The sequence below is a fragment of the Dromiciops gliroides genome, chromosome 1 (genome assembly GCF_019393635.1).
Source record: "Dromiciops gliroides isolate mDroGli1 chromosome 1, mDroGli1.pri, whole genome shotgun sequence".
Taxonomy (NCBI): domain Eukaryota; kingdom Metazoa; phylum Chordata; class Mammalia; order Microbiotheria; family Microbiotheriidae; genus Dromiciops; species Dromiciops gliroides.
This window is the reverse complement of record NC_057861.1, coordinates 10,250,311-10,264,456: the sequence shown is the minus strand read 5'-3', so window position 1 is coordinate 10,264,456 and position 14,146 is coordinate 10,250,311. Positions and strand designations below refer to the sequence as shown.

General features: G+C 44.9%; 1 protein-coding gene across 4 annotated transcripts in view; it reads right to left on the bottom strand.

Annotated features, from left to right (window-relative positions):
* AP1B1 (adaptor related protein complex 1 subunit beta 1) overlaps nt 1-3,970 on the bottom strand; it is a 38,291-nt gene extending 34,321 nt beyond the window's left edge. For all 4 annotated transcript variants that reach the window (XM_043963685.1, XM_043963701.1, XM_043963694.1 and 1 more), the window contains exon 1: nt 3,843-3,970. The gene's annotated coding sequence lies outside the window, so the exon portion shown is untranslated. The remainder of the gene's footprint in view (nt 1-3,842) is intronic.
* Between the last annotated feature and the right edge of the window lie 10,176 nt (nt 3,971-14,146).

Sequence of the window (14,146 nt, the reverse complement as noted above, 5' to 3'; positions counted from 1 at the left end):
CAGTTCTCTGAGGAAAATTTGCTCTTTTGTTTAAGGAAGGGGGTGACAGGAAGGAAGCTGGGAACTGATCATTAAAGTGACCACGGCAACATCCTCTGCTCCCAATTAGCTATCTGTGACACGAAGTAATAGCCCATGGAGAGCCAGATGCCCACTCAGCTTTTACAAGAACCCTGCAGAACAGGAATCGGGCCTAGCCACTGGCCACACCTCTAGCATTTCATAATGAATTTGGTGTTTTCCTAGGAAGCCAACAGCCACCAACCAACAACAACCCAAGGAGTCGTGTCTGTTCCATGGAGACGGCCTGCAGAAACAAACCCCTCTGGAGCCCAGGCCTGGCTAGGTAGCAAGGGCCTGCCCTTTTGGCAGGGTTAAATAGGTCATCTCTTTTGAATACCCTTAAGAAGGGAATTAAATAGGGTCTGGAAAGCCCCAGAACAAAGTCTTCTGAAGAGGGAAGGAAGACTTTACACAGCAATGCCTGAATGAACTTCCCTTAAGTGCTAGGGCCTAACTAGGCCCTAGCAGCAAAGCAGAAAGCTACACCCCCCTCCACAGGAAGCTCCTCCAGTCAGCAGCCGTGTGCCCCCTGGAAGAAGGAACTGTGGGGGCTGTGGGGGTGGGCACTGGTCAATATGCCAGAGGGGCCAAGTACATGACCCACAGACAGAAGCTCTGAGTTTCATCTGGTTTCTGTCTCTGATGGCCAAGTCAACTTTATCTTAAACACTCCCTTGTTAAGTGGGGATACAGTAACGATTAGCAAGCTTCTGTTAATGGGATTTAACTAGGAACAAAGATTCCTAGGAAAGAAAAGGCTCTATGGTAATATTTATATCACAGCTTTCTTAACAAGCATGTGAAAACACTCATACGCTCACTAATGCTTACAATACCCAGAAGGGGGGAGAAGCAAGCATCTAGATATTCTTCCCCGTGTTACCAACTGAGAAACTGAGTCAGGCTGGAGAAAATGAGAATGTCAGCGATAGCTTCAAGGTTTAAATGATGGCTTTCTGACCTCCAAGGCGAACACCAGATCACGGCAGGCCAGAGAGCATGATTCCTCAGACAAAAGAGCAAGACCCTGCCTGATACATCTTCAAAAGGGTCAGGCTGACCCTTCTTTGGGCGAGACATCTAAGGATGCAGTCACGGAAGACATTCCAGAGGTCAACTCCCCCAGACAGATGAGTGTGACCAATCCCTTGGCCTCTTGCAGGGTATCAGAATTCTGGCACTGGAATGAGTCTTGGAGGTTACCCACCTGTAGTGCCTGGCCTGTAACGTGAACAGGCAGCCAGGCGGAGCAGAAGAAATGGCGAATGTGGAGCAGGGAAGAGCTAAGTTGCAAGCTTCTCTCTGACACTTGCTAGCTGTCTAACCACAGGCAGGCAAATAACAACCTGTCTACCTCAATGTCTTCATCGGTAAATGGGCATAAATAATACCCGTGTGGTACCACGGGGTTGTTACACAGCTCAAATAATATGGTGTATGTAGAGCATTCTGCAAACCCATAGAAATGCTGACCTGTCACTGAATCGAGGATCTTCTGATCTCCCCTTTTTACACATGAGGAAACTGAGTCCAGAGAGAAGTCACTTGCCCCAGGGCCAAGAGAACTCAGACCTCCTGACTCCCCAGCCAGTGTCCTCTCCTTGACATCACACTCGCTTTCTATTCTTAAAAACACCATCACTGACACCTTCTTCAACAGCCTGTTGGCCGTCAGCAGACAAGACATGTTTCCTTACTTCCCCCTCTTGTCAATGAGGTCAAATAACTCATTCAGAAAGAGGGGAATTGGGAGCTAAAGCCTAACACCTCTGACTTATAGTCACCTCATCTAGGCAGATGAAAACAGACTCAAGCCTCAAGAGGGTTCCAAGGCAGAGCAGATAAGGTGATACACTTGGAATCAAGGGATGTGCATTCAAATCTTGCCCCAGGAACTTCCCAGATAAAAGAACATAAACAAATCACTTAATCTTAGAGAGTCTCAATCCCCAAATCTGTAAGATGAGGATAACATTGGTACAAGGAGGCAGCTAGGTGGTTCAGTGGCTACCAGAATGCTGGGCCTGGGGTCAGGAAGACACGAATTCAAATCCAGCCTCAGACACCTAATAGCTGGGTGATCCTGTGCAAGTCACTTAATCTTTTTTTGCCTTAATCCACTGGGAAAGAAAATGGCAAATCTCTCCAGTATCTTTGCCAAAAAAACCCCATGGACAGGATGATCCACAGGGTCACAAAGCATCTGATACGAATGAACAACAACAAATCTCTCAAAGTGGTGGTGAGAAAAGTTCTCTGCACACATTAAAGCGATATGGAAACCTGAATTATTATTGCACAGGTCCAGGGAGATACATGAACAGCCATCACTTAATACCTTTCCCCAAAATCCTAATATTCCACAACACCTACCCCAGTCACCTTAACAGAACCGCTTCTCTGTTCTTACTAATCTCTGTGCCTTAAGTAAGCCAGAATCTCTGAAAAACAAACGTCCATCTCCAGAAAGCGCCAAATGACAGACCAAAGCACCCATGGATCACCACGGTCAGGAGCAGAAAGCAACAAGCAGGGTTTGGACTGGCCCAAAAGGTGCCTTCCAGCTCCAAGCTTTCTGATCATCTGCCAGGCTCTGAACAACAAGGCCCCATTTCTCCAGAATTTTAAGGTTGGCAAAGCACTTTCTTGTGTCTAATTATCCTCATTTGAACAAATGAGGAAAGAGTCCTACAGAAGGGAAGCCACTTGCCCAAGGTCACACAGACAACAAAGGGCCTCAGGATATGGGATGTGAACCCACATCTCCAGACTCCAGGTTCAGTCCTTCATCAGGACTATTGAATTGAATAAACATTGATTAAGTGAATGTATGTGCCTGACCCGGCGCTAAGTACTAGGGGTACAAAGACCAAGATGGAAGGAGTCCCTGCCCCCCCCCCAGCTTCATGCTTGGCTTCCCTCCCCCCATGGGGGTGGGGGTGGGGTGAAGTTCATTTAAAGCCGCAGGCGGGAGTCCCAGCCCAGCGCCTCAGAAACAGGTCCCTCTCGCAGTGCCAGGGGGTCAGACGGGGAAGGGATGGCAGAGGTCACCTTAGTCCTACCCCTCATTTTAGACGAGGTAACTTTGAGGCTGAGTAACTTGCTCAAGGTCACACACGGAGTAAGGGTCGGAGGTCTGGTCCGGACCTGAGACCCCCGCCCCCAAATCCGGGGCACCAGGAAGCAGCCAGGAGAGGAGAGGCTGCGGATGCCTCCCCCTGGGGCTCGGAGGGTCCTGAGGCGGCCACTCACCACCCGCCTGCCCGTGGGCAAGTTCTTCTCCCTCTCTGGGTCTCAGTTTCCCCATCTGTAAAAGGGGGGAGTTCTGATGCCAGCCCTGACCCCTATTATATTAGTCGTGTAACCCTGGGCAGTTACTTCCTCCCCGGGGCCTCAGTTTCCTCCTTTGTGAAAAAGGAAGGGGCTGGGCCGGATGACCTCTGAGCTGCTTCCCAGCTCGGACATTCGAGAGTCTGGCGGCCCGGGGGAATGAATGAATGAATGAATGAATGAATGAATGGGTGGAAGAGGGAAGGCCGTCTCTGCCCCCCCCCCCACTGCCCTCCCTTTTTTGCCTGCCCCGCACTGAGGGGCAAAGAGAGAGGGCAAGGGGGAGGGGGGCTGCACCCCGCTCCCCACCGCCGGCCTCTTTCTCGCCGCGACCTCTGACCTCACCGCAGCCCCTCGCGGGCAGAAGCGGCCGTTGGTCCCCGCCCCCCTGGGCCCCGGCCCCGGCCCCCTGACCCGCGGGGTCCCCAGGGGTTCCCCCCTCGGCTCGCCTCGGCTGGGCTGCACGACGTCCGCGGTCTCGGCCCCGCGCCTGCTCTGCCGGCCGCTCGGTCCGTCCGTCCACCCGCTCCGACGCCGGCCGCTCTCCGAGAACCGTGGCTGTCACCTGCCGGGCGGAAGTGAGCCTGCGCGGGGGCACTTCCGCTGGACGTTCGGCGCGGGGCGGGGCGCGCGGAGGGGGGCGGAGCCGAAAGGGAGAGGAGGTGGCCAAGGCGGGAAGGGCGGGGCCCGCGCGGAGGAGGCGGGGCCAAAGGGAGAGGAGGCGGGGCAGAGCCGAGGGAGAGCCAGGAGGGGCGGGGCGTGCACCCTGGTGTTAACCCTTCTGATGTCGTCTCCCAGCCCCGGCAGGGAGCCAGGCCCTCTGGTTGGGTGACCTAAGACAAAAAAATTCAACTCTTCTTGACCTCCAGGAGCATGCACTCTACCAGATCACTGAGTCTCAGATCTAACTGGAAGAGACCTTCAGCCAATCAACAAGCGCTTCCTACATGGGCTAAGCTCTGGGGTGGCAAAGAAAGGCAAAAGATAGTCCCTGCCCTCATGGAGTTTACAGTCTACTGAGGGAGACAACATGTAAACAGCTTTGTACCAATGAGACACAGAATAAATTCTCGTTAGGGAAGGTGCCAAGATTAAGGAGAACCAGGAAAGCTAGGGTCTAGGGGCATAAAGACAACAATTCGATAGTCCCAACCTTCAAGGAACATGCATTAATGGGTAGGGGGCTGGACTCCGGAGAGAGTCCTGGCTCTGTGAACATATATCTCTGAACCTCAGTCTCCGTATTTGTAAAATGGGGTTGATAGTGCCTATAATACCTACCTCATGAAGGACAGCGTGTCACAGTGAATTAGGGGAGTCCAGGAGACCTGAGTGCAGACTTGTATTGGCTATGTGACTCTGAAAATCATTTAACCTCCCAATGCAATGCAACTGTTTAAGAATTTAGAGTTATAGAAAGAGGGGGCTAATCTATGAAGAGGGAGGTTTCCTCTTCAGGAGTTCTTTACATCAAAGATATCACAGGTCTGTGCCTCCCTCCACACCCCCCTCCCCATCTCATCCCGCCCTTCTGACCTCACAGGGTTGTTGTGAGTATAAAATTAGTTGCTGCATGTATTTTTTTTTTGAGTGAGGCAATTGGGGTTAAGTGACTTGCCCAGGGTCACACAGCCAATAAGTGTTAAGTGTCTGAGGCCGGATATGAACTCAGGTACTCCTGACTCCAGGGCCAGTGCTCTATCCACTGCACCATCTAGCTGCCCCCATGTATTTTTCCTGGACTAAATTATTGCAATATTTTTCAATTTTATTTTTCTATTCCAAAATCTCCCTCCATCCCCCCTCTCAGCCACTGAAAAGGCAAGAAAAACAAAGCCTATTACAAATATACATATTTTATACGTGCAGTTATGCAAAACAAATTCCCACATTAGCTTGTCCAAAAAAAAAAAATCCCAGAAAGAAAGATGGAAGGAAGAGAGGGAGGGAGGGAGGAAGGGGGGATGGAAGGGAGGAAAAATGCCTTCTGAGTCCATTAGCTCCCTATCTGGAGGTGAGTAGCATTTTTCACCAGGAGTCCTTTGGAATTGTCTTGGTTCATTGTATTGCTAAGAATAGCTGATCATCATACAATGTTGCTTTTACTGTGTACAATGTTCTCCTGGTTCTGCTCATTTCATTTGGCATCAGTTCATATAAGTCTTCTCAGGTTTTTCTGAAATCTTCCTGTTCCTCATTTCTTTTTTTTTTTTTTTTTTTGGGCAGGGCAATGAGGCTTAAGCGATTTGCCCAGAGTCACACAAGTGTCAAGTGTCTAAGGTCGGATTTGAACTCAGGTCCTCCTGAATCCAGGACCAGTGCTTTACCCACTGCGCCACCTAGCTACCCCCTGTTCATCATTTCTTATAGCACAATAGTATTCCATCACAATCAAATATCACGACTTGTTCAGCCATTCCCCAAAGGATTTAGTTTCCAATTCTTTGCCACCACAGAAAGAGCTACTGTAAATATTTTTGTACACATGGGTCCTTTTTTTCTTTCTTTGAGGAAACTCAAAGGGAGTTCTGATCTCTCTGGGGTATGGGTATGGTAGCAGTATTGCTGGATTAAAGGGGATGCACAGTTTCATAACTTTTGGGGCATGGTTCCAAATTGCTCTCCAGAATGGTTGGACCAGTTCATAGCCCAACCTCTTTTCCTACAGCCCCTCCAGTATTTTCCATTTTCCTTTTTTGTCTTCTTAGCTACTTGAATAGGTATGAGGCAGAAGCTCAGAGCTGTTCTTATTTATATTTCTCTAGTTATTAGTGACGTCTGTAGGTCCTAGCATAGGTAAAGCCCCTTTAACAGGTCAACTTTAAGATACTATCTGCATGTCATCAGGCCTCATGATGAGCTCTTGAGATTCACAATAAGAATGGATGGCTGAGGGGCGGCTAGGTGGTACAGTGGATAGAGCACCGGCCCTGGAGTCAGGAGTACCTGAGTTCAAGTCCGTCCTCAGACACATAACACTTACTAGCTGTGTGACCCTGGGCAAGTCACTTAACCCCAATTGCCTCACTAAAAAAAAAGAAAGAAAGAAAAAAAAAGAATGGATGGCTGGTATTAAGGCTCTATTTTACAACTTAGGAAACCAAGTCCAAAGACGAATATATGGCCCAAGGACATAGAACAAGTCGGTGGCAAATGGAAGTGCTGCCCTGGCAGCCTCTCCATCTCACTGCTTTTACTGCCTTCTTGGTCTGACCCTTCTTTTCTTTTTACAAGCTCCACAGAGCAGGAGATCTAAAAATAAGGAGATAATAAGAGGGGACTGATGCTAATTCCATCAGCTGGTAATTACAGCTTGCAAGGGCAAGAGGAGGAAGCAGAGGGGTTTCAGTATCTTTTCTCCCCCAATTGCATTCCTTCCCCTGCCCCAACACTCCAGAACTCATCTCATAATAACAGCCGCCAACATCTCCTACCTTAAATACACATTCCATCCCAAACTCTTGACAACATTGGGCAGCTGCAGCTCAAGTCACACCTCTAGGGATAGTCATGAACTTGACCTACCCTTGTCTTCTGGCAGCAAAGATGACAGGCATAAGCCCTTGCTTAAGGGATAAACCCAAAGGGGTGCAGAAAATAATAATAATAATAATTAGCATTTATACAATGCTTTAAAGTTTGCAAAGTGCTTTATAAATGTTAGTTTTATTCTTATGACAGTGGGACTAAATATGGATGCATACGTGCATACATTCATTCATTCATTTGTTCATTCATTCATTCAACAACCACTCATCAAGGGTTTTACTGTATATAAAGGACTATACTAGGCATTGGGGAAGATGCAGGAAAAGGTAACAGATAACCCTAACTCACTTTGTCCTGAGCTCTCTGTTCTCTCTCCACACACTTTCTCAGAGGGCTCATCAGTTCAATGAGGAAACCAATGAGCATTTTTTCTAAGGTGCCTACTGTGGTCCAGGCACCATGCTTGCTGCTGGGTGTCCGAAGTAAAAAAGGGAGACAGTTCCCTGGGGTTCATCTCTTGGCAGTTGATTCCCACACTTGTCTATCCAGAGGTCTTCTCTCTCCTGAGTTCTAGTTCCCCATTACCAGGGGCCTGAGTCATTAATCTCTGCTTGTTAGAAATCTCAATTAGATTTCCCATAGATAGCTCAAACTCAACATGACTAAAACAGGACTCATGATCCTTTTCTTTCTTCTGAAATTCTCTTTTTCTATTGAAGGCACTGGCATTCTTCCATTCACCCAGTTTCTTTATTTTATTTTATTTTTATTTTTGTGAGGCAATTGGGGTTAAGTGACTTGCCCAGGGTCACACAGCTAGTAAGTGTTAAGTGTCTGAGGCCGGATTTGAACCCAGGTACTCCTGACTCCAGGGCCAGTGCTCTATCCACTGCGCCATCTAGCTGCCCCCACCCAGTTTCTTAATCTTAGAGTTAGCCTCAGCTCTTTCTTCTTCACTCCTCTCTCCCCACCCCCATCTTCCATTTTATAGGTCACCAAATCTTCTCAACTCCATCTTTATAGTATACTTGGCATCTGTCCCATTCTTTCTACTCACTCCACTACCACCTTAGTTCATGTCTTCATCCCTTTTCATTTAAACTACCACAATAACCTCCTAGTTGGTCTCCCTGCCTCCATTCTCTACCCCCTTTCCAACCCATCATTTATACAAGCAACAAATTAATCTTTCACATAAAGGACCAGAACTTTAGAGCAGGAAAGTATTTAAAGGCCATTTAGTCTAACTCTCTCATTTTACAGATGAGGAAAGTGAGACCAGAGAAGATAAATGACTTGTCCAAAGCAACCCAGGTAGTATTGTTCCTTTTTTTGTCCCAATTTTAAAAAAAATTAATGAATTTGAGAAATATCAGCAAACACAAACATGTCAAACACAGAGAACATAAAATGAGGATTATATATGAAACTGCAAATCTCTATTATACCTATATTATTTCTTTTTAAAAAGTAAAATCCGGGGCAGCTAGGTGGCGCAGTGGATAGAGCACCGGCCCTGGAGTCAGGAGTACCTGGGTTCAAATCTGGCCTCAGACACTTAACACTTACTAGCTGTGTGACCCTGGGCAAGTCACTTAACCCCAATTGCCTCACTAAAAAAAAAAAAAAAAAGTATAATCCATTCTTTCTTTCCTTCCTTCCTCCCTCTCTTCCTTCCTCCTTTTTTTTATTTCTTTCCTTCTTTTTTCTTTCTTCCTTTCCTTCCCCTTTGCTTTTCTTTCATTCTTTCTTTCCTTCTTTCCTTCCTTTTTTCTTTCTCTTTCCTTCCTTCCTCCCTTTCTCCCTTCCTCCTTTCTTTCCTTCTTTTTTCTTTATTTCTTCCTTTCCTTCCCCTTCCTTCCTTCCTTCCTTCCTTCCTTCCTTCCTTCCTTCCTTCCTAGCTTCCTTTCTTTCTTTCTTTCTTCCTTCCTTTCTTTCTTTCTTTCTTTCTTTCTTTCTTTCTTTCTTTCTTTATTTCTTTCTTTCTTTCTTTCTTTCTTTCTTTCCTCCTCTCTCTTTTTCTGTCCTTTTTTGAAAACATCTGTATCACCATAGAAGTGCTTTTAAAGCACAGGTCTAACTATGTATGCCCCTTCTCTGTTAAAGAAGCTTCAGCTTGGGGGCTGCTAGGTGGCGCAGTGGATAAAGCACCGGCTCTGGATTCAGGAAGACCCGAGTTCAAATCCTGCCTCAGACACTCGATATTTACTAGCTGTGTGACCCTGGGCAAGTCATTTAACTCCCATTGCCCCACAAAAACAAAAAAACAAAAAGGAGCTTCAGCTACAATACCTATCTCACAGAATTGTTGGGAAGAACATAAGGCATAATATGTAAAGGGTCTTGCAACCTTTAAGCTCTATAATAATGCTAGTTATTATTATAGTTAATTATTACATTCACATTGATTTTTCCAAATTGTTTTTATCCCTCCTCCAACCTTTTATGGTTCTTCTTCCCTTTACCCTCTCAGCTGAGATTCTTGCCTCATATTTCACTGAATTGCGATTGAGGCCATTCACTGAGAGCTCCCTCTCCTTAGAGGTGGCTGGTAGCCCAGTGGATAGAACACCAGATCTCAAGTCAGGAAGTTCTGAGTTCAAATCTGGCCTCAAATACTTAATAGCTATGCAACCCTGGGAAAATCACTTACCTCCTGTTTGCCTCTATTTTCTCTCCCACCCCAGCACAGCAGACCCCTCCTGCTGACCCTCTAAGCCATCTTTGGCTGGAAAATAATCTCACCCTGTCCTTTTGTAGGTTCTGCTGCTCCAGGTATTGTCTTATGGCATTATTTGAAGGAATTTGGGGGAGAGCTCCAAGGAGTCACTGTCTGTCCTTTGCCATCTTGACCCCACCCAGGAAGTCTCTTCACCTCTATTTTCTCAACTGTAAATAATAGCACTCATCTTGCAGAATTGTTGTGAGGATCAAATGAGATAATATTTGCAAAAGCACTTAGCAAAATGCCTAGCACTTAGTAGGCTCCTTAAATATACTTATTCCTGGGGACAGCTAGGTGGCTCAGTGGATAAAGCACTGGTCCTGGATTCAAGAGGATCTGAGTTTAAATCCAGCCTTAGACACGACATTTACTAGCTGTGTGACCCTGGGTAAGTCACTTAACCCTCATTGCCCCCACCTCCCCCAAAACCCACCAAAAAACAAGCAAACAAAAAATACTTATTCCCTTCTCCCTTCCTCCTCATCTCACATCCCCCACATGCTCTCTGCTGCTAGTTTCTCCTCCACCCCTGATGCATATAATGAGGTGGCTATTCTCCTTGTCAAGGCTAAACCCTCTACCTGAGCAAACAATCCCATTTCATCTCATCTGCTCCAGGACATGGATTCCTCTCCCATCCCCATGCTCTTACTTGTCTTCAGTCTCTCCCTGTCTCTAACCTGCTTTCCTCCTGACCATAAGCATGTCCATTTCTCCCCCATGCACATTTGTTCCATCTATCCATCCCCAGTAGCTCTCACCTAATATTTCTCTTCATAGAGAAGCTCTCACTTCCTTTGTTCTTGCTCTCTTCTTAACTGGACAATCTGACTTCTGATCCTTCAGCTGACATGGTGCTCTCCAAGGTTACCAATGATCTCCCAGTTGTGAAACCCAATGGACCTTTTCTCCATCCTCATTCTCCTCTACCTCTCGACAGCCTTTAACAAGGTATTTATCACCTTCTCCTTATTGATACTCTCTTTTCTCTAGGTTTCCATGACACCCCTCTCCCCTGGTCCTTTTGCTTCTCTGACAGCTTCTTCTCTGTCTCCTTTGACAGATCTTCATACATGCCATGACTCCTAACAGTGGGAGTTTCTCAGGGCTTTTTCTTGGACCCTCTCGCCTTCTCCCTCTATACTATTTCCCTTGGCGATCTCATCAGCTCCTATGGTTCCAATAATTATCTTTATGCAGATGACTCTAAGAGTTGCTTGATTTTTTCTTTTTCAGAAACATATTACTGAGGATAGAACTACAATGAAAATGATGGCAAAAGCTCAGCTAATTGTCATCATTCAGTCTCGTCTGATCCTTCATGACCTCATTTGGGATTTTCTTGGCAAAGACACTGGAGTAGTTTGCCATTTCCTGCTCCAGTTCATTTTACAGATGAGGACCTGAGGCAAACAGGGAGAAGTGACAATAATACTTTTTTTTTTTTTGGCGGGTCAATGGGGGTTAAGTGACTTGCCCAGGGTCACACAGCTAGTAAGTGTCAAGTGTCTGAGGTCAGATTTGACCTCAGGTACTTCTGAATCCAGGGCCGGTGCTTTATCCACTGCGCCACCTAGCTACCCCTGACAATAATACTTTTAATAACGAAATTCAGTTTTTATTTTATTTTCAGCTCTGAATTCTCTCCTTCTGATTCCCTTTTTCCTCAGCCCCACCTTCTACACTGAGAAAGCAAGGAAAACAGAACTCATCACAAACATGTATAGATAAGCAAAACGAATTCCCACATTAGCCATGTCAAAAAACCACTTCTCATTCTGCACTCTGAATCCATTACTTCTCTATCTGGAGGTGGGCAGCATGTTTCATCATGAATCCTCTGAAATTATGGGTGGTCAGTGTGTTGATCAGAGCTCCCAAGACTTTCAAAGTTGTTTCTCTTTACAATATTGCTGTTATTATAAAATTTTTTCTCCTGGTTCTTTTCATTTCACTTTGCATCAGTTCTTACAAATCTTCCCAGCTTTCTCTGAAACCACCCCTTCATCATTTCTTATAGCATAGTAATATTACATTACATTCATATAGCACAACTTGTTCAGCCATTCCCTGAATGATGGCTACCTTGTCGTCAGTTTCCAATTCTTTACCACCATAAAAAGAGCTGATATAAATATTTTTGTATGTATGGGTCCTTTTCCTCTTTCTTTGACCTCCTTGGAGTATAGATTCAGTAGTGGTATTGTCGGGTCAAAGGGTATTCACAGTTTAATAGCTTTGGGGGCATAGTTCCAAATTGTTCTCCAGAATGGCTAGATCAATTCATAACTCTAGCCACAGTGCATTAGTGGATCTCTTTTCCCACATCCCCTCCAGCATTTCTCATTTTCCTTTGTTTTTCATTTTGGTCAAGCTATTGGACGTCAGGTGGAACCTCAGTTATTTTAATTTGTATTTCTCCAATTGTTAGTGATTTAGAGCAATTTTTTCAAATTGCTATTAATTGCTTTAGATTTCTTCCTCTGAAATCTGCCTGTTCATATCCTTTGGCCATTTATCAACTGGGGAAAGGCTCTTTCTCTTGTAAATTTGACTCATCCTCTGAGTGTCTTAGAAATGAGACCTTTATGCCCAAAGGGCTATAAAACTGTGCATACCCTTTGATCTGCTAGGTTTATATCATCCCCCAAAAGAGAAAAAGACCTATTTGTACAAAAATATTTATAGCAGGGGCAGCTAGATGGTGCAGTAGATAAAGCACCAGCCCTGGATTCAGGAGGACCTGAGTTCAAATCCGGCCTCAGACACTTGACACTTACTAGCTGTTTGACCCTGGACAAGTCGCTTAACCCTCATTGCCCCGCAAAAAAAAAAAAAATGTAATTGGGATGAACAATGGGTGATGGACTTGGCTCTTCTCAGCAGTGCAATGCTCCAAAACGGTTTCAAAGAACTCATGATAGAAAATGTTCTCAACATCCAGAAAAAAGAACTGTGGATTATGAATGCAGATTGAACCAGACTGTTTATACTTTGGGGCTGTTTTTTCCCTTCTTTTTTGAGTTTTTCCCTTGTGCTCTGATTCTTCTTTCACAAGATGATTAATGCAGAGATATGTTTGATGTGATTGCACATATATAACCTATATCAGACTGCTTTCCATCTTGGGGAGGAGGGAGGGAAGGGAGGGTGGGAGAAAAAGTTGGAACTGAAAATCCTATGAAAACAAATGTTGAAAACTATCCTTATATGTAACTGGAAAATAATAAAATACTTTTATCTATTTAAAAATATTTGTAGCAGCTCTTTTTGTGGTGGCTAAGAATTGAAAACCAAAGGAATATCCATCAATTGGGGAATGGCTAAACATGCTATGGCATATGATGGTGATAAAATATTATTGTGCTCTAAGAAATGACAAGCAGGATGATTTCAAAAAGGCCTGGAAAGACTTATATGAACTGATGTATAGTGAAGTGAGCAGAACCAGAAGAATGTTGTGCACAGTGACAACAATATTGTTTGATGACAAACTATGAGTGACTAAACTATTCTCAGCAACACAATAATCCAAGACAATCCCAAAGGAATGATGAATAACGATGAAGCATACTATCCCCCTCCAAAGAAAGAACTGATAGTGATTGAACATAGTCTGAAGCATGCTATTTTTCATTTTCTTTCTTTCATTTTTTTCTTTTTCTTTCTTTTTTTTTTTTGCAGGGCAATGAGGGCCAAGTGACTTGCCCAGGGTCACACAGCTAGTTAAGTGTCAAGTGTCTGAGGCTGGATTTGAACTCAGGTCCTCCTGAATCCAAGGCCAGTGCTTCATCCACTGCACACCCAGCTGCCTCCCATTTTTTCCTTTGGTTCAAGTTTTCTTATATAAAACAACTAATGTGGTCATGTTTTACATAATTGCAGATGTACAACCTATATCTGACTACTTAGTGTCTCAGGGAAGGGGAAGGGGAGGGAGAGAAGGAGGGATAGAATTTGGAAATCAAAATTTTAAATAAACATGTTTAGTATATAGAAAAGAAATGAGACCTTTATCAGAAAAACTTGCTGCAAAGATTTTCCCCCCAGTTTCCTGCTTTTCTTCTAATTTTAGCTTTGTTGGTTTTGTTTGTGCAAAATCTTTTTTACTTTATGTAATCATAATTATCCATTTTACCCTCTGTGAGTCTCTCTACCTCTTGTCTGGTCATGAACTCTTCCTTTTTCCATAGATCTGACAGGTGATTTCTCCCATGCTTCACTAATTTGCTTATTTTTTTGTTTTTTTTTTTCCCTTCAGGGCAATGAGGGTTAAGTGACTTGCCCAAGGTCACACAGCTAGTAAGTGTCAAGTGTCTGAGGCCAGATTTGAAGTCAGGTCCTCCTGAATCCAGGGCGGGTGCTCTATCCACTGGGCCACCTAGCTGTCCTCCTAATTTGCTTATTATGTCTCCCATTAGGTCTAAATCACATACCCATTCAGAGCTTATTTTGGAATATATTGTGGGATGTTGATCTATACCTAGTTTCCTTTTCGAGCTTGTTCCATCTTGCTCCCTTCTACAAACTCTACACTTA